The sequence below is a fragment of the Rana temporaria genome, chromosome 1, assembly GCF_905171775.1.
Source record: "Rana temporaria chromosome 1, aRanTem1.1, whole genome shotgun sequence".
Lineage (NCBI taxonomy): Eukaryota > Metazoa > Chordata > Amphibia > Anura > Ranidae > Rana > Rana temporaria.
The window spans coordinates 658,715,837-658,736,342 of NC_053489.1; the positions used below are offsets into that span (position 1 = coordinate 658,715,837).

Consider the following 20,506-nt stretch of genomic DNA (forward strand, 5'->3'; position numbering starts at 1 on the left):
GAGGGTGAAAGAGGGGGAGGGAGGTGAGAGAGAGGGTGAAAGAGAGAGGTAGGAGAAACGAGAGAAAGAGGGAGGTGAGAGAGAGGGGAAATGAGAGAGAGGGGAAATGAGAGAGAGGGTGAGGAATGAGAGAGAGGGGAGGGAGGTGAGAGAGAGGGTGAAAAAGAGAGGTAGGAGAAAAGAGAGAAAGAGGAAGGTGAGAAGGGGGTTGAGAGAGAGAGGGGGGATGAGAGAGAGAGGGGGGATGAGAGAGAGGGGGCGAGAGAGAGGGTGAAAGAGAGAGGTAGGAGAAAAGAGAGAAAGAGAAAGGTGAGAGAGAGGGGGGTTATAGAAACAGAGGGAATGAGAGAGATGGGGTTGGAGAGGGGGAGGGAGGTGAGAGAGAGGGTGAAAGAGATAAAGAGGGAGGTGAGAGAGGGGGGGTTATAGAGAGAGGGGGAATGAGAGAGAGGGGGAGGGAGGTGAGAGAGAGGGTGAAAGAGAGAGGTAGAAGAAAAGAGAGGGAGGTGAGAGAGAGGGGGTTATAGAAAGAGGGGGAATGAGATAGAAGGGGGGTGAGGGAGGTGAGAGAAAGGGTGAAAGAGAGAGGTAGGAGAAAAGAGAGAAAGAGGGAGGTGAGAGAGAGGGGGGTTATAGAAAGAGGTGGAATGAGAGAGAGGGGGTGAGAGAGAGGGTGAAAGAAGGGGAGGGAGGTGAGAGAGAGGGTGAAAGAGAGATGTAGGAGAAAAGAGAGAAAGAGGGAGGTGAGAGAGAGGGGGTTATAGAAAGAGGGGGAATGAGAGAGAGGGGGTGAGATAAAGGGTGAAAGAAAGGGAGGGAGGTGAGAGAGAGGGTGAAAGAGTCAGTGCCACCTATCAGTGACCATAAATGCTGCATATTAGTGCCACAATCACATGACATAAAAAAATGTATCAGTAATGGGTATCGGCGAGTACTTGAAAAAGTATCGGTACTTGTACTCTTAAAAAAGTGGTATTGGATCAACCCTAGTGGCAATATGTTGCTCTACATAAAGGTTAGTTTGGTCGGGGGCATGGCCGGCATGTGAGTCGGAAAGACGTGTGGACTCAGTGCCAATCCGTCCTAATTACCCTGAATATTTACCCGATTTCTACAGTTGTGGTATTTATCAGCTTCCTCCAGCCTCCTGGATCCCCCTGTGTCCACGATCATGTCTGTAAAAGGCTGCGGTAAGTCGTTCCAAGACTCGAACACCCAGCACTCTGGGAAGGGGCAGGTGACGTGTTCTCACAGCGCCATCTTAGCTCATGCTTCTGGAACACAACATGAGCAGAGGATGCAACAGAATCCAGCAGCGATTTCCTCGGCTATGGCGTCTTCATGTCCAGCGCTAGTTCTCCTCTACTCTTGGAGACAGCTCTGGCCTCTATAAAGAAGCCTATCCTAGAGGCTATAGAGGGCTGCTAGGCTGTGCTGATGGTCCATATAGATCACCTGATGTCTGAATGCAACTTAATATGCCATGATCTAGACAAGATCGCCATACGCCATGATCTAGACAAGATCGCCATACGCCATGACCTAGACAAGATCAGGGGAAGGCTTACGGAGGCTGAAGGACGCATCGGCACGGTGGAGGACCAGCAGGGCACGTAAGCTTTGAAAATAGCAGATCGGCAGTCGCTAGTGAGTTCCTTGGTGAATAAAGTGGATAATGCAGAAAGTAGGCAGCGCTGCAACAAAATCTGTGTGGTGTGCTTACCTGAAGGAGCATAGGGCACCCGCCCTGCTCCCCCCCATTTTTGGGGGTAGGTATGCTCAGCATTGGTACGCCTGGGGTTTTCTCCTGTGACGAGCTCCGGAAGTCCTCCCCTTTCCCTCCTCTCCTTTTGTCATTAGGGTGGGTGTCTTGCTGCTCATCGAGGTCACGCCCCTCCCCATGACATGCGTGCAATGTCATCATCAATGGTGTTGGTGCGCCAGCATGGGTGTTTTTTACATTGGCAGGGTCCACAAGGCAATATGCTACTGGCTGGCTAGCATCCCCACTGCTCAACAGTTGGTGTCTTTCCTCTAATTGACCGGTTTGTGACGTTGGTGGTCACCCCCAGCCACATTAGAGTGTTTATACTCCATCATATGCAACGAGACACTCGCTGGGCTAACATCCCTGTGGACACTGTTCACCATTCGGATTGAAGCACTACATAGGAGTTCTAGGTACCATTGGTATTCTATTTTGGTTTGTTTTTAGTATCCTATCTTGGTTGTTGGCTCTTTCTATCTCACACACTAGTGTTCCCCCTTGGTTGGGGTATACCAGTGTAGTCCTATCACTTATCAATTCGATTCCTGTCCTGGATCTCGTCACTTTAATTATTTATAACCATCTGGTCATATATCAGTATACTCTTTACTAAGCAATTAGTCATTATGATATGTGTAAGGCTGACCGCAGGTCAGCCTGTGTTTGTAGGAGGAGTCAGGCCGCATAAAGCCTGCCCTCCTTTGCCTCCTCCCCTGTGGTCGTGGGCTTTCATGTCCCACCCACCTATTCCCTTTTTCTTTTACTTTCCATTTCATTTCATACTTGGGTATGCCCCTTTTTAGGCATACTGACCACGTGACCTTGGCACACCTCAGGTCAATGTTCTCTGTTTCTCTTTGTTCTTTTTCTACACTATCCACAGATTGACTCCAAGTACAAACACAAATCTATGTTTTAATACATTATATACATATTTAATTTTTTTCTTAGTTGGGCTTTCTTTATATAGCTCACACCACCCTTCATTATCCATGGGAGAGGCGTCCCCGTGGACTGCTTTCCCTATTTTCCAATTCTATCGGTGTCTTAGGGATCACCGCCTCGACTCCCAGGGCTGATGATCTGCCTGGCCAGCCCTCGTCTTCCCATGCCTATGCCCAGACTCATGGTTGGTTTGTAAGTATGAGCGGGGGACCTATTCTTGTATCTTTCCTTGTATACATTACCCTAAGTAATACTCTTTTTTTAACATGTTTATAGACAATTCATACTGCACCCGCTCTTGAAGAATGGCACTTCAGACACAAAACGCATCAAGCTATTAGATGCCTCTATTTTCATATCCAAATACTGTTACTAACACCATGTTTTATTGGAGCCTACCAATCTAAATGATGTTTTATTGTTGAGGCACAGAACAATGAGTCTAGTGTTTCTATGATGTTATTATTGCAAAACCATCATGTTGCTATGCCAATATGTACCATGTTATGGAATAAAGTTTCTATATTTTACTTTATTTACTTATTTTACCTATTACTTATTATAGAAAAATTGTTTGGAAACAACTGCGCTAAGGTGAAAAGTTAGGATTGATAAGCAGCAATTAAATTGTGTATAAACAAAGTAAGTACTAGAAAAGGAAGGATAATTGCGCTAAACCAAATAGTGTACTTATATCAAACAAACAAATTGGGTGTATGCCCAAGTGCGTGTGCTAAAAAAAAATCTAAATTAACACTCTAAGATATGGACACTTCTATAAATCGCATGAAGTCAGGGGGCCCGAAGCCACCTGGCCCTGCTGGGCAATATTGTGCAAGCCCAGTGATAAATACCACAATAAATATGTGATAACGTGACAACAATAATTGAATAAATTAACAATAATAAACCACAAAGTGGTGTATGAAGTCCGTGAACTCCAATTTGAAAAATAAATAAATGCTGTGATAAGTCCGTATGACAAGGAAGACACCCGTGAAAGCTTCAAGAATGCTGTTATAGGCATCAGACGTGAATCCACCACCAATCATGCAGCTGCTTACCAGAAATCAAGGTCCTGCCGGACCACTATCAACATGTCTTTCAACCATAGATGTCAAATCCGCAGTAGATCCTCCACTTGCGCTGAGACCATGCCGTGCTCAATGATTGATGTAAAAACACAAAACAAAACTCCACATAGCATAAAATCCGGGTGATTTATTTAAAACAGAAGTAAAAACAGGTATACAACTCACATTTGGGTTGATATAACCAGCATTTGGCCTGTAACGCCGGCCGGACGTATCCAGGAACAAAAGCCACTCGTTGGAGAAATGAAGGGGATGGCGTCCACACGTCACTCACTCCACCCAACGCGTTTCGTGAGAAGATCACTTCGTCTCGGTGATCTTCTCACGAAACGCGTCGGGTGGAGTGAGTGACGTGTGGACGCCATCCCCTTCATTTCTCCAACGAGTGGCTTTTGTTCCTGGATACGTCCGGCCGGCGTTACAGGCCAAATGCTGGTTATATCAACCCAAATGTGAGTTGTATACCTGTTTTTACTTCTGTTTTAAATAAATCACCCAGATTTTATGCTATGTGGAGTTTTGTTTTGTGTTTTTACATCAATCATTGAGCACGGCATGGTCTCAGCGCAAGTGGAGGATCTACTGCGGATTTGACATCTATGGTTGAAAGACATGTTGATAGTGGTCCGGCAGGACCTTGATTTCTGGTAAGCAGCTGCATGATTGGTGGTGGATTCACGTCTGGTGCCTATAACAGCATTCTTGAAGCTTTCACGGGTGTCTTCCTTGTCATACGGACTTATCACAGCATTTATTTATTTTTCAAATTGGAGTTCACGGACTTCATACACCACTTTGTGGTTTATTATTGTTCATTTATTCAATTATTGTTGTCACGTTATCACATATTTATTGTGGTATTTATCACTGGGCTTGCACAATATTGCCCAGAAGGGCCAGGTGGCTTCGGGCCCCCTGACTTCATGCGATTTATAGAAGTGTCCATATCTTAGAGTGTTAATTTAGAATTTTTTTTAGCACACGCACTTGGGCATACGCCCAATTTGTTTGTTTGATATAAGTACACTATTTGGTTTAGCGCAATTATCCTTCCTTTTCTACTATTACTTATTATGTTGGATGTACTATGTTACTATGCAAAACTGTATGGTTATAATCTATGATATACCCACCAGACATTATTATGCTGTGATGCCTCCCTGGCTGCATGTTTCATATAAAGTCCCAACCTTGCTCCTGTATACCTCAGTTGTGGGAGATGGGGGCACATGTATTTGGCCTCATATAAAGTCTCAAAACTTTTTCCTTTATTAATTAGTAAATAGAGTCCACCTGTGTCTCCTTTTTATCTCAGTATAAATACAGCCATTCTGTGAAGCCATCAGAGGTTTGTTAGCAAACCTTAGTGAACAAACAGTATCATGAAGGCCAAGGAACACACCAGACAGAGGAAGTTGTTGAGAAGTATAAAGCAGGGTTAGGTTATAAAAAATATCCCATGCTTTGAACATCTCACAGAGCTCTGTTTAATACAGCATCTAAAAATGGAAAGAGTATGGGGCCTTGTACACACGACCGAACATGTCCAATGAAAACGGTCCGCGGACCGTTTTCATCGGACATGTCTGCTGGGAGCTTTTGGTCTGATGTGTGACACGTCCGATGAGTCGTACTAACCATCGGACATGTCCGATGGACATGTTTCCAACGGACAAGTTTCTTAGAATGCTAAGAAACTTTTGTCTGCTGGAAACCTGTCCGCTAGGCCGTACACACGGTCGGACATGTCCGCGGAAACTGGTCCGCAGACCAGTTTCAGCGGACATGTTCGGTCGTGTGTACAAGGCCTGGCACAACTGCAAACCTACCAAGACATGGCCATCCACCTAAACTGACCAGGCTGGGCAAGGAGAGCATTCATCAGAGAAGCAGCCAAGAGGCCCATGGTAACTCTGGAGGAGCTGCAGAGATCCACAGCTCAGGTGGGAGAATCTGTCCACAGGACAACTATTAGTCGTGCTCTCCACACATCTGTCCTTTATGGAAAGTGGCAAGAAGAAAGTCATTGATGAAAGAAAGCCATAAGAAGTCCCGTTTTCAGTTTGCGAGAAGCCATGTGGGGGACACAGCAAACATGTGGAAGAAAGTGCTCTGGTCAGATGAGGCCAAAATGTAACTCTTGGCCTTAAAGCATACAGCTATGTGTGGGGGAAAACTAAAGCCGCGTACACACGATCAGTCCATCCGATGAGAACGGTCAGATGGACCGTTTTCATTGGTTAACCGATGAAGCTGACTGATGGTCCGTCGCGCCTACACACCATCGGTTAAAAAAACGATCGTGTCAGAACACGGTGACGTAAAACACAACGAAGTGCTGAAACAAACGAAGTTCAATGCTTCCAAGCATGCGTCGACTTGATTCTGAGCATGCGTGGATTTTTAACCGATGGTTATGCCTACTAACAATCGGTTTTGACCTATCGGTTAGGAATCCATCGGTTAAATTTAAAGCAAGTTGGCTTTTTTTTAAACCGATGGTTAAATAATCTATGGGGCCCACACACGATCGGTTTTGACCGATGAAAATGGTCCATCAGACCGTTGTCCTCTGTTTAACCTATCGTGTGTACGAGGCCTAACACTGCACATCACCCTGAATACACCATCTCCAACATGAAACATGGTGGTGGCAGCATAATGTTATGGGGATGCTTTTCTTCAGCAGGGACAGGGAAGCCGGTCAGAGTTGATGGGAAGATGGTTGGAGCCAAATACAGGGCAATTGGAGAAGAAAATCTGTTAGAGTCTGCAAAAGACTTGAGACCGGGGAAGAGGTTCAGCTTCCAGCAGGACTACGACCCTAAATATACAGCCAGAGCTACAATGGAATGATTTAGGTTAAAGCATGGGTGCTCAACACAGGTTGAGCACCCATGGGTTAAAGCATATTCATGTGTTAGAATGGCCCAGTCAAAGTCCAGACCTAAATCACATTGAGAATCTGTGGCAAGACTTGAAAATTGCTGTTCACAGACACTCTCCATCCAATATGTCAGAACTTGAGCTATTATGCAGGGAATGTGTTAAGGTAAAAAAAAATGTCAAGGCTTTAGAACCACTTCAAGATCTTACCACCTTCCGCAGCAATTCAGTGTATTTTTTAATTAAAAAAAAATTATAAAAAAAATATTGTGCAGCATTATAAAATTCTACAGGTATAGACAGGTTATCTTGGGAAAGTTTGGAAACTCATAATGTTATTTTTTTATTCTTAAAGGAGAAGTATGGGTTTCGACTTATTCCCATATTTATACTTACCTTGGTGGAAGGAGCATCAGACCGATGCTCCATCTGCCCCCCGCCGTCTTTGCACCGAGAACCGAGCCACCGAACATCACCACTGGCTCAGTTCTCACAGATCCCCGAGAGGAAAGGGGCTGACGGTCAGTCAGCCTCTTTCCTCTCTGCTTCTCCATGGTCATTGGAGTACTGAGCAGTGGAGGAGCAGGTACTGGAGGGCAGCTGGCAGATCCCGACTTGGGAAGACGTGATGATGCGTTGCCCCAACTGATGGCAGTGACGTCAGCGGAGAGCGGACTTCAGACCGCTCTCCGCTGAAAACGGGTCACAGGAGTGCAAAACAAATTGCACTCCTGTGACCCTTAGGAGAAGCCCAGCCTAAAAAGCTCAGGCTGGACTTCTCCTTTAATCTTCTATCTCTCTCGGCTGCCCTTGCAAATTTTGTCTAAAAGAGAAGCCTGTGGAGACTCTTCCTTGTGCAGATGTTTCCACAGTCAAGGGATCTTAATTGTTGGTAATTCAGAGAAGCCCTGAGTACTGGGACTAGAGACTGTTACACGTTTGCTGAAGAGCAACTAAAAGACCACTTGACCATCAGTTACACACTTATTGATACTTACAATTTGGACCCTTTAAAGAACAAACTACGCAAGTAAATTTTCATCAAAAGTTAACCTGATTGGATATTTCATATCTGCGTGAGCTGGGATGAAGAGTGAAGGTGCTGTAAAGTGTTAAGGATGTTTTCCTCCTTGAGTCTTCTGCTAGAGAGGGCTGGAGTAGCTGGTGTACATCTTTTAATTCTTTGTGGGAAAGGTATAGGGCCGGATTCACATACCTGAGTGCATCTTTATGCCGGCGTAGCGCATCTCATATGCGCTACGCCGACGTAACACAGAGAGGCAGGTACAGTATTCACAAAGCACGTGCTCCCAACGTTACGTCGGCGTAACGTAAATTCGTCGGCGTAAGCCCACCTAATTCAAAGTAGGTGGAAGTGGGCGTGAAACATTTAAATGAACCGTGACCGTAGACGCTTCCCGGTGCGCATGTTCAGAATCCTGTCGGAACGAACGCCTAAGATACGTTGAATCACTGAACGTAACCTACGCCCAGCCCTATTCACGTAGTACTACGTAAACGACGTAAAATACGACGGCTGTTCCGTGGTCCATACCTTTGCATGGGATGCGCCTCCTATATGTGGAATAACTTTACGCCGGATGTACGCCTTACGTAAACGGCGTATATTACTGCGACGGGCGCAAGTACGTTCGTGAATCGGTGTATATCAGTCATTTACATATTCGTTGCGTAAATCAATGGGAGCACCCCTTGCAGCCAGCGTAAATATGCGCCCAAGATACACCGGCGTAGGAAAGTTACGTTGGTCGGAGGAAGCCTATTTTCAGGCGTATCTAGTTCTATGGGCACGGCGCATAGATACGACGGCGCACATTTACACTTATGCGGCGTATCTCGAGATACATTGGCGTAAGGGTTAAGTGAATCCGGCCCATAGTGTTGATGGTTCCACTCCAGAACTTTTCTGGGGGAGGTGTGAGAAACTGAACTATGGGGGTAATCCACAAAGATCCTGCGTAACTTAATTTTTTCCATTTAAGTTACACTGCCTTAAAATTTCTACCCGATCCACAAAGCACTTACCTAGAAATTTTGGGCTGTGTAACTTAAATTCCGCCGGCGCAATGCGTTCCTATTTTCATGGGGGCGATTCCCATTTAAATTAGGCGCGCTCCCGCGCCGGCCGTACTGCGCATGCTCGTGACGTCATTTTCCCGACATGCATAGCGCGAAATTACGTTACGCCGAGCTTTGTGAAATGTGACGGGTCAATAAAGTTGCGTCGAAAAAAAAAAGATACAGCGCAAAAAAAAACAATTAAAAATTAAAAAAAAAACGCGTCGCTGGACAGAAAGGTCTGTTTTTACAAGGTGTAAACAGTTTACACTTTGTAAAAGCAGCCCTAATTTTGCGTTTGCAAACTAAAACTTACGGAGAAAAAACAAAGCTGAAAAGCTTCGTGGATCTCCGTAAGTGCTAATTTGCATACCCGAGGCGGCATTTCGACACAAAATGCCCCCAGCGGCGGATGCGGTACTGCATCCTAAGATCCGGCAGTGTAAGTCCCTTACACATGCCGGATCTTCTGCCTAACTATGGAAAACTGATTCTGTGGATCAGTTCCATAGTTAGGAACAGGGATACGACGGCGTATCAGCAGTTACGCCGGCGTATCCCTTTTGTGGATTTGGCCCTATGAACGCAAATGATCTCTCTAATGCCGCGTACACAAGATCGGAATTTCTGACAACAAAACCGTGGATTTTTTTCCAACGGAATTTTGGCTCAAACTTGTGTTGCATACACACGGTCACACAAATGTTGTCAGAAATTCCGAACTTCAAGAACGCGGTGACGTACAACACTACGACGAGCCGAGAAAAATTAAGTTCAATGATTCCGAGCATGCGTAGGATTTTTGTGCGTCGGGAATTGCATACAGACGATCGGAATTTCCGACAAGAACTTTTGCCGTCGGAAAATTTGAGAACCAGCTCTCAAATTTTTGCTGTCGGAAATTCCGACAGAAAATGTCCGATGGGGCCTATCCACAGTTGGAATTTCCGAACCAAAAGCTCACATCGAACATTTCTTGTCGGAAATTCCGATCGTGTGTATGCGGCATTAGTCTCTTTCTTTAAGTATATGAGGGATATGAAATATCCTATTCACTTTGCAGAATGTTCTTTGGTAAGGTAGTGCTAATCTCATAACCTATACCTAAGTATGTGAATACTGTAACCACAACTAGGCAGACTCCAAAAACCTCCAAGATGGCAGAGTGCAACCCAGCCACAAGCAGTAGCTGGCCTTTTCCTTGTGCTGCACAGTCCCCGTGAACGATATGTGTTGCAATTTTTACATTTTTCCAGGTGTTTTAGTGCCATGATTTCCTAATCTGCAAAGTCTAGAGAATGATCCCGGCAAATCAGCACGGTTTCTGAAACCACAACAACATCCTCCAGGGGCTTTCTTCATCATCACTTTCATTTCTTTCTCCATTTCCTACAACAAAAAGGAAAATGAGAACTGCTGACACTGAGAAACTCAGCCAAACAAAAGAGGAAGCTGCAGAATCACTAATGCTTATATAAGTGACACCTAGTTCCATCACGTTCAGAGAACAGATGTCTATCTGAAGGACTTCACATTCAAAGAAAGGTATTCCATGCATTCTATGCTGTTGTTTTTGACATCTATATATTCTATAATATTCTTTTAGACTTTGTATAGTTACTTTATGCCTATTTTTGGTTTGTTCTAATATCTAATGTCGCGTACACACGATCTGATTTTCCATCTGAAAAACCTTGGATGGTTTTTCTGATGGAATTCCGCTCAAGCTTGGCTTGCATACAACTGGCCACACAAAAGTTCTCTGAACTTTCGACCGTCAAGAACGCAGTGATGTACAACACTACGACGAGCCGAGAAAATGAAGTTCAATGCTTCAGAGCATGCGTCGGAATTTTGCGCGTCGCAATTGCTACAGACGAAAGGAATTTCCGATAGGAATTTTTTCCGTCTGAAAATTTGAGAACCAGCTCTCAATATTTTGTTGGCGGAAACTCCGACAGCAAAAGTCTGATGGAGCCTACACAAGGTCGGAATTTCCAACCAAAAGCTCACATCGGACATTTCTTGTCGGAATTTCCGATTGTGTGTATGCGGCATAAGAGTTGTTACACATCAGGGAATGTGCAGATGTAATAATTGATTGGTATTGGGGTGGCATAAACACAATAGAACATTATACATAGCAGTAACAACTACTACAATCTAGAGAGTCTTCCCCAGAACAGGTGTCCCCATTAAAACCATTTCCCTGATCTCCTGTTTTGGATAAAATGATGGATCTGCAATCAACCCACATTAACATCTCTGACTGTAATTTAGAAACCAAGATATATATTTCTTGGAAAGCCAGACAATAATTTATAAATTTGCATCTGTATCTTCATTTTTAACTATTAATTAGTATGATCATGAAACACCAGAGAGGTAACTCTGAAAGATTATCTTCTACATTTATTCAAAACAAGGATGGGTCATGGGCATCAGATTCCACAACTTGTTCTACTTATTTAAGTTGATGTCTGCTGAGGGTAAGGATGATGATGATGAATCAGATGAGGGTTGGGAAAGCATGTCAGGTAGAAAAGAGGGACGAGGAGGATCCTACATTTATCAACTTCTGCAAAATCTTCAAAAAAAAACATAGCTGTGCTAATGTTTAAGTGTAACTTTAAAAAAAAAAAATTGTGTTTCCCCCTTTTCTGTTAAAAAAAGAATTATACTTATGTAGCGCCCCCTTACTTCCAGTATGGGCGCTACGCTAACGTTTGTGAGAATGGGAGGGTTAGTTTACTCCCATTCAAATTTGTGGAAATTTAGGCTGTTGTCATTTCAGAGCTGTGCTGTGGGTCAGTCTGCGCTCCAGGGGTGCGTTACCACCCCTGGGTGACAGTTGGCGCTAGAGGGGCTCTGATGGACCCACCTTCTCCTCAGCAGCCAATCAGAGGTGTGGTTCCCTCGTTGGGCATGCTGGGAGGGGGTTTATCTGTGGCAACCGCCATTAATTGTTCTGTTCTGTGCGGGGCCCAAGTTCCAGGTGCGGTATCCACCTTCAGGGTACGCGCATCCATGGGCCCCCGCCACCGTGGCCTGCTTCGCCGAGGTTGCGCATTATGCAGAGCCTCACCCTAACATTGAGAGGGGCCCCAGCGGCTTTCTGGGTCCCAATCTTCTGCTGAAAGGATCCTAAGCCGGGAGCTGTACGGTGGGGGATTGGCTCGGGGAGAACCTAGAGATAGAGGTTGTCCGGGAAGCCTAGACGAACCATTGAGGATCCAGTCACCACACTGCATGACAGGTATGCTTAAGCTGTCAGTTGGTGACACTATCAGAACTGACTGGGAGGATTTACTCAATCTGATCTTTATACCTAAAATTACTAAGCCTGTGGCAGAGGCCCTGAGTCAGGCCTGTGGCAGAGGTCTGTTTCCTCCCAGTGATCTGTAAGTGGCGCTCAGCCTGCCGGGCCTATGATAATCGCCTGTCCGGGGGCATACCCACTCTGATCTGGGGTTGCGACGAACTGAGTCAAGTTGTTGCTGAGAGCAGGTCTGCTTTCTTTCATATCCAGGGCCTGATACTAAAGTTCTCTTCTTGCTCATCAACCTTTCTCTATTGTGTGCCATGTTGATGTTGGCGGTGTTGGGCCTTGGAATAAAGCATTGAAAACCTATTGGATGTCTGGACACTTGCTCTTTATCTGCACTCACAAGTATCACCCCTAGACCAAGCCAAAAGGGTAACTTAATACGGCGATCCCAAACTAATCAGCGGCTCCTTCGGGAGTGAGTGCTACACTTATAATTTCCATGTTCTAGCCATCTCCCCAACTTCCTGCTCAGTCCAACGCCAGCAGTCTTCTTCAGGTAGAACAACATGCCATGTCGTTCTGCCCATTTCCTGTGAGTGAGTGAGTAAATAACTTGTATAGCGCTACAAATGCGAACTGAATCACCTCAAGGCGCTTGGTATCCATTTCCATCCTTATCCTTCAGAAAAGGTGGGTCTTGAGTTTTTCCCCTGAAGGCCCAATGATTTTCTTCCATTCGGATGTTAGTTGGTAGCGCGTTCCTTGTACTGCGAATCTTCGTTCTCCTTTAAACTTATATCGGGACTTGGGGATTTGAGGTAGATTTTGGTTGGTTTATCGAAGAACGCGATTGGGGTTGTGGTATTTTATTTGCTCACATAAATATTGTGGGGCGATTCCTTGTATACATTTGTGAGTGAGGCAGAGGGCCTTGAATGTGACCCGATCTTTTACGGCCAGCCAATGTAGGGACCTCAGTGCCGGGGTGATTGATTCCCAGAGTTTTTCCCCCGTTATTAGTCTGGCTGCCGTGTTCTGGACGACTTGTAGCTGAGAAATCTGGTATTTGGGGCGTCCAAGGTAGAGGGAGTTTGCGTAGTCGAGCCTGGAGTTGATAATTGTTCCAACTACTACAGCTGTATTCTCTTCCGGGATGAAGGGGATGAGTCTTCATAGCAGGTGGAGAAGATGGTGAGATCCGTTGACTACTGATCCTATTTGTTCATCCATAGTCATGTCAGATTTAAAGGTGATTCCTAGACTTTTGACTTTGGTGCTTGGGATGATGGTTTGTGCAAATAGAGAGGTGGAATCTCCCCAGCAAAGACACAAAGAAAAATAAAACTTCTGAATGTTCTCCTTGACATTAATTAACAACTATTTGATGCAAATTCAATTTTTTTCAAGTTTTGACAGTTCCCATGGTGTCCCTTATGTTATTCCTTCTACTTTGGTGAGTCCACCTTGAACTGTATAGTGTGCAGGAACCACTCATCTATATTTTATATATATTTATAAATGTGTTGTATACATCATTTTGCAAAATAAAAATGTTTTTGATTGTCCACAATGACAAAATGAACAGTATCCTGGCTTATAGAATACAGGAACCACAGATAGACAGACAGACAGACAGACAGACAGACAGACAGACAGACAGACAGACAGACAGACAGACAGATAGATAGATAGATAGATAGATAGATAGATAGATAGATAGATAGATAGATAGATAGATAGATAGATAGATATGTTTTTGGGTGTTCAAAATGAACAGTGGGATTTTTCTTTAACTCTTCTATTTCTCTTCTTCAGTGGTTATGGAACTTTAACCTTAATCTATTCTTTCTGTGTTTTCAGCATTTTTTCCCCACTTCCTTTTTTTGTGGCAAAGGAGAAACGAAATTCTGATTTCCATTTTTCATCTTTCCTCTTTATATATTCATTGGTTGATATAATAATCTCAACACAGTTCCTGTGGAAAAGTATATTTTTTTAAATAAGTTTAATTAAAATGATAAGTTATTTTTTTGCAATCTGTTCCCCTCTTTCTCCTCTTTCTCCTCTGTTCCAACTTCCTCAGGTCTTACCTATTGGGGTTTCTCTGATAATTGTCAAGCTTTTATGTATCAATCAGCTAGTTATTTTCCCCACATGCACATACCCTACCCTGGGGCTACCAGATCAATAAACAACAATATGAACATGAAGTTACAAGTGTGGGATTTACCGTCATGTTCATATCAGCTGATCTACCCTTAAACCATGTTAAACATTGTATAGATTGTGAATTTCTTAGGTAAGGTGGAGCTATTGCCATAACCAGTACCAGGGTATGTGAATACTGCAAGGGACATAAGTGAGTTGTGCTACTAGACCTAAGTGAAGACAACCCTAGCAAAGCACCTTGTCCACATGTTGATGAATACAAGGGCCTCTTTCCCATAACCCTGGACCAGTGGTTGTGGGGGTCTACATGTGGGGGCTTACCAGAATCTAAACCCCCCACCACCATAAGGGGGAGGGTCCCCCCAGATTCTGCCCTCTTAAGTGCATAGTACCCATATTCAGTCACAAGTAGTCAGTGGAATCTAAACACAGACTTTTTGGCCAGTCTTTTTTATAACAAAAAAATACCAGGTTGGAAATCTACCGTCAATCACGTTGTCAAGCTTTAAAAAATATATATAATATACATACACTATATTACCAAACGTATTGGGACGCCTGCCTTTACACACATGAACATTAATGGCATACCAGTCTTAGTCCGTAAGGTTTACTGTAATATTGAGTTGGCCCACCCTTTGCAGCTATAACAGCTTTAACTCTTCTGGGAAGGCTGTCCACAAGGTTTAGGAGTGTCTATAGGAATGTTTGACCATTCTTCCAGAAGCACATTTGTGAGGTCAGGCACTGATGTGGAAAAGAAGGCCTGGGCTGGCACAAATTCTAATTCATTCCAAAGGTGTTCTTCCATCAGGTTGAAATATGTGTACCCCAAAATTGGGGTTGTGTTTCCTCGGTGGGACTTTTAGATTGGGAGACTGGTTGTAAATAAAGTGAAAAATTGATTGGTAAACAATAATATTGTCACAAAGTATCAAATTTTATTCAGTGTTATTAAAGCGGTGGTTCCCCCTTAAAAACAACTTTTTTTTATTCCACTGCCCCCCCACATTCCATCACGATTAAGGCTATTATTTATTTTTTCCTGCTGTACATACCTTAGTACAGCATCTTCACCCGTGCATCCGGGTTGCGAGTCCCGCGGGAGTGGGCGTTCCTCACATGATGTTGATTGACGTTTTGCCCAAAAACGAGCTCTCCCCCCGTCACGTAAGCCGCGTCACGATTGGCAAAAGGAGCCGAACGGCGATGCGCATGCGCAGTATAGCGCCGACTCGCCGTTCGGCTCCTTTCGCCAACCGTGACGCGGCTTACGCGACAGGGGGGAGCTCGTTTTTGAGCAAAACGTCAATCAACAGCATGTGAGGAACGCCCACTCCCGCGGGACTCGCAACCCGGATGCACGGGTGAAGATGCTGTACTAAGGTATGTACAGCAGGAAAAAAAAAATAATAGCCTTAATCGTGATGGAATGTGGGGGGGCAGTGGAATAAAAAAAAGTTGTTTTTAAGGGGGAACCACCGCTTTAAGGTGAACAACACATCAAGGCCAAAGTTTACAAAATGTAGTAAAAGCATCCAATATGACCAAGAAAAGGGGTAAGCAAATCCGGGCATACAGAGGTCAAGCAACTTTAAACATCAAAAATTACAAATAATAACAAAACATAGAAAACAATATGTAATAGCGACGAAAAATTGCGTATAGAAAACACCCCCTAAAACAGCTGTCTATTACAGTAAAGACAGACGTGCCAACGTTTCGAGGCTTATATAGGGTAGAGCCTCTTCATCAGAGCGAGGGTCAAGCAAGGTTGTCGCTGTATAATCTAAAATAAAATAAAAAATATAAATAGTAATGCAAAAGTAAGATACCAGAAAACGAAAACACAGAAAGTATCAATATTCCCTCATTCAGGTCGTTCCCCGTGTGTAAAGAGATGCACAAATGGACATACAGGTGGAGGGGCCACAAAAAATGCTCCCTTTGTCAGTAAATGTCTGTCTGACTGCGCAGCTTATGCGCACAGGTATGCGATGAAAATTCATATTCAATCCATTTAATTAATTTAATATATAAACCAATTGATTTTTAAGCGCTTTTCAGCATCATCATCCAAATTTGAATTAGGCGGGCTTACGCCGGACCACATACGTTACGCCGCCGTAACTTAGGGCGCAAGTTCTTTCTGAATACGGAACTTGCGCCCTAATTTACGGCGGCGTAACGCATCGATACGATATGTTACGCCCGCACAACATTACGCAGGGCTATCTGAATTTAGCCCTATGACTGGGATGCCATTAAAGTTCATGTGTGTGTAAAGGCAGGCGTCCCAATATTGTTGGTAATATAGTATATATATATATATATATATATATATATATATATATATATATATATGTGTGTGTGTATATATATATATACTGTATATAGCACTGTGCAAGAGTTTTAGGCAGGTGTGATTTAAGAATGCTTTTAGAAATAGTGTAAAAAGTTTATTTTTATCAATGAACAAAATAAAAAGTAAATAAACAGAAAAGAAATCCAAATCAAATAAATATTTGGTGTGACACCATTTGCCTTCAAACTAGCATCAATTAAAAGTTAAACTTTCACACAGTTTTTGAAGGAACTCGGCAGGTAGGTTGTTCCAAACATCTAGGCACAGATCCTCTGTGAATGTCGGTTGCCTCAAATCCTTCTGTCTCTTCATGTAATCCATGACAGACTCCATGATGTTGAAATCAGGGCTCTGCGGGGGCTAAACCATCACTTTCAGGACTCATTGTTGTTCTTTACACTGAAGATAGTTCTTAATGTCATTGGCTGTATGTTTGGAGTCATTGTTCTGCTGTAGAATACATTTGGGACCAATCACAAGCCTCCCTGATGGTATGGCATAATGGATAGCCAAAGGGTGGTCAAACCAAATATTGATTTGATTTCGATTTTTTTCTGCTCACTTTGCAGTTTGTAAATTGATCAAAATAAACAATTAAAATAGATACATCTTTGAAAGCTTTCTTACTTTACAGCATTTCTTCTCCCTGACTTAAAACTTTTGCACAGTTCTAGATAGGTAGGTAGGTAGGTAAGTAGATAGATAGATAGATAGATAGATAGATAGATAGATAGATAGATAGGTAGATAGATAGATAGATAGATAGATAGATAGATAGATAGATAGATAGATAGATAGATAGATAGATAGATAGGTAGATAGATAGATAGATAGATAGATAGATAGATAGATAGATAGATAGATAGATAGATAGATAGATAGATAGATAGATAGATAGATAGATAGATGGATGGATAGAGGTAGATTCACAGACAAGTTACGACGGCGTATCTCAGTTACGCATAGATTTCTATTAGTCTCTTACGCCGCTGGATCGTAACTGCATTTTTCCGCTGACCGCTAGGGGTGTGTACGCTGATTTACGCGTTGAAATATGTAAATCAGCTAGATACGCAAATTCACAAACGTACGCCCGGCCGATGCAGTACATTTACGCCGTTTACGTTAGGCTTTTCCCGGCGTATAGTTACCCCTGCTATATGGTGGCATAAGTGCGGCATACCAATGTTAAGTATGGCCGTCGTTCCCGCGTCAAATTTTGAATTTTTTACGTAGTTTGCGTAATTCGTCCGTGAATCAGGCTGGACGTCATTTACGTTCACGTCGAAACCAATGACGTCCTTGCGGCGTACTTTGGAGCAATGCACACTGGGAAATTCCACGGGCGGCGCATGCGCCGTTCGGGAAAAACGTCAATCACGTCGGGTCAAGCCTAATTTACATAACACACGCCCACCTCTTCACTATTTGAATTAGGCGGGCTTACGCCGGCCTATTTACGCTACGCCGCCACAACTTTCTTTTAAGAATACGGCACTTGCCTGTAAAAGTTGCGGAGTAGTAACGTAAATAGGATACGTTACGCCCGCACAAAGAAACGCTGATCTACGTGAATCTACCCCTTAATGTTTTTACCCTCTCAGCAGTTAACTACTTCCCGACCGCGCACCGCCGTTCTACGTCGGCAAGGTGGCTGTCCTAGGCGAGAGCACGTAGTATAACGTCCTCTCTTCTAGCCGCACCCGCGATTGCTCGTTACAGAGTGGGGACCGGGAGCTGTGTGTGTAAACACACAGCTCTCGGTCCTGTCAGCGGGGGAAATGCTGATCTTCTGTTCATACAATGTATGAACAGAAGATCAGTGATTTCCCCTGGTGAGGCCACCCCCCCCCCCCACAGTAAGAACACACCCAGGGACATACTTAACCCCTTCCCCGCCCCCTAGTGTTAACCCCTTCACTGCCAGTGGCATTTTTATAGTAATCCAATGCATTTTTATAGCACTGATCGCTATAAAAATGGCAATGGTCCCAAAAATGTGTCAAAAGTGTCCGAAGTGTCCGCCATAATGTCGCAGTACGGAAAAAAAATCGCTGATCGCCGCCATTACTAGTAAAAAAATATATTAATAAAAATGCCATAAAAATACCCCCTATTTAGTAAACGCTATAACTTTTGCGCAAACCAATCAATAAACGCTTATTGCGATTTTTTTTTACGAAAAATAGGTAGAAGAATATGTATCGGCCTCAACTGAGGAAAAAAAATGTTTTTTTATATATTTTTGGGGGATATTTATTACAGCAAAAAGTAAAAAATATTCATTTTTTTTCTAAATTTTCGCTCTATTATTGTTTATAGCGCAAAAAATAAAAACCGCAGAGGTGATCAAATACCACAAAAAGAAAGCTCTATTTGTGGGAAAAAAAGGACGCCAATTTTGTTTGGGAGCCACGTCGCACGACCGCGCAATTGTCAGTTAAAGCAGTGCAGCCCCGAATCGCAAAAAGTACTCTGGTCTTTGGGCAGCAATATGGTCCGGGGGGTAAGTGGTTAATTGAACATTCACTGTAATCTATTCTTTCTATGTTTTCAGCCATTTCCCCCACTTCCTCTTTCTGCGGCAGAGGAGAAATTAGATTGCTTTCTATGTTTCATATGCTTTGGTTGATAATATAATCAATCCACAGTTCTGGGGGAAAAGTCTGCATGTATTCTGTATGATGACTTCTAGTCTTCCCTCTAATCTCGCACAGTTGTACAGGATCTTCTTCGGTACTGAATTGAAGCTGCAACCTGCCTCATTTCCTAGCTGGACGATACAGAGCCTTGAAAAAGTATTCATACCCCTTGAAAGTTTCTACATTTTGTCATGTTATAACCAAAAACGTAAATTTATTTTATTGGGATTTTATGTGATAGACCAACACAAATTGGCACATAATTGTGAAGTGAATGAAAAATGATAAATGGTTTTTGAACCTTTTTTACAAACAAATATGTGAAAAGCATGGGTTTGTATTCAGCCCCCCTGAGTCAATATTTTGTAGAACCCCCTTTTCCTGCAATTACAGCTGCAAGTCTTTTTGGGAATGTCTCTACCAGCTTTGCGCATCTAGAAAATACATTTTTTAACCCATTCTTTTTTGAAAACTAGCTCAAGCTCTGTCAGATTCGATGGAGAGCATCTGAACAGTAATTTTCAAGTCTTGCCACAGATTCTCAATGTAATTTAGGTCTGGACTTTGACTGGGCCATTCTAACACATGAATGTGCTTTGATGTAAAGCATTCCATTGTAGCTCTGGCTGTATGTTTAGGGTCGTTGTCCTGCTGGAAGGTGAACCCCCCCCCCAGTCTCAGGTCTTTTGGAGACTCTTAGGCCCCTTACACACGGTCGGACAAAACCGATGAGAATGGACCGAGGTTCAGTTTCATCGGTCCAAACCGACGGTGTGTATAGCCCATCGGTCTGTTTTCCTTCGGTCCAAAATGTTAAAACATGCTTCAAAGCCGAACCGATGGACCACTGCCCGATCGGTCCAAACCGATGGTTAGTACAGAAAAGCATTGGTTCAAAACCCACGCATGCTCAGAATCAAGTCGACACATGCTTGGAAGCATTGAAATTTGTTTTATTCAGCACGTTGTGTGTTTGACGTCATCGCGTTCTGACCCGATCGGTTTTTGGAACGATGGTGTGTACATACATCAGGCCACTTCAGAGGTAAACTGATGAAAACGGTCCGTCGGACCATTCTCACTGGTTTTGTCTGACCATGTGTATGGGGCCTAACAGGTTTTCTTCTAAGATTGCCCTGTATTTGGCTCCATCCATCTTCCCATCAACTCTGACCAGCTGCCCTGTCCCTGCTGAAGAAAAGCATCCCCACAACATGATGCTGCCACCACCATGCTTCACGGTGGGGACTGTGTGTACAGAGATTACTGTGCAGTGTTCATTTTCCACCA

The 20,506-nt window shown here is 43.6% G+C and overlaps 1 protein-coding gene across 1 annotated transcript in view; it reads left to right on the plus strand.

The window, feature by feature from the left end:
* Positions 1-10,263: 10,263 nt before the first annotated feature.
* LOC120924548 (sialoadhesin-like) overlaps positions 10,264-20,506 on the plus strand; it is a 137,527-nt gene continuing 127,284 nt past the window's right edge. Inside the window, exon 1 of the mRNA XM_040335516.1 lies at positions 10,264-10,317. The gene's annotated coding sequence lies outside the window, so the exon portion shown is untranslated. The remainder of the gene's footprint in view (positions 10,318-20,506) is intronic.